Source organism: Elephantulus edwardii, unplaced genomic scaffold (assembly GCF_000299155.1).
Source record: "Elephantulus edwardii isolate Elephantulus edwardi_28Jun2011 unplaced genomic scaffold, EleEdw1.0 scaffold00130, whole genome shotgun sequence".
In the NCBI taxonomy this organism is placed as follows: Eukaryota; Metazoa; Chordata; class Mammalia; order Macroscelidea; family Macroscelididae; genus Elephantulus; species Elephantulus edwardii.
In genome coordinates this window covers 469,551-470,421 of record NW_006399880.1, presented here as the reverse complement: position 1 = coordinate 470,421, position 871 = coordinate 469,551, and positions in this window count along the sequence as shown.

The window sequence follows — 871 nt, the reverse complement described above, 5'->3', positions numbered from 1 at the left end:
TTAGGGCTAGGGATTTTGAGCATTTCTTCATGTGCTTGTTAGCCATCTGAATGTCGTCTTCGGTGAAGTGCCTGTTCATATCCTGTGCCCATTTTTCTATTGGATTCTTTACCTTTATCTTGTTGTGGTGCTCAAGTATTTCATAAATTCTGGATATAAGTCCCTTAAATTTGACAGTAATCAACAATAACACTACACACACATAGATATAGAGATAGAGATAAATAGATGATAGACAGATATTATTATGATTGTTTTAAAAGCTGTTGTGTACCATTGAGTAACTTGTGACTCATAGGGACCTGATGCACAACAATTCTGAACGCTGCTCTATCCTGAGCCAATCTCATTGTCTATGACACATCTACCCTCATTACCCCAGTCACTGAATCAATTCATCTTATCCAGGGTCATCTTCTTCTACACTGTCCCTCCACACTTCCAAGCATTATCTCCCTCTCCAAGGACTGGTCCCTCCTTTTACCATGCCCAAAACATGTCAGACAAAGCTACAAAATCCTTGCTTCCAAAGAGCATCCTGGTTTCACCCTCTGAAGGACATATCTGTATATCATCCTAGCAGTCCAGGGTATATTCAATACTCTTCTTCAGCAAGACAACTCATAGGCATCATTTCTGAGGATAGGCATCCTCAGGAGTGGAGGGATGGTGCAGGAAAGGAAGACCCCAGATGGGACAGATTGATACGGTGACTAGGGAAATGGGGGTAGGTGTGTCAGCATTAGTAATACTGGCTCAGGACAGGGGAAGCTTCAGAGCGATTGTACATAGGTTTGCTATGAGTTGCAGGCAACTCGACGGCACATACAACAACAACAATAATGAAAAGATATAAATTATATAATAATTA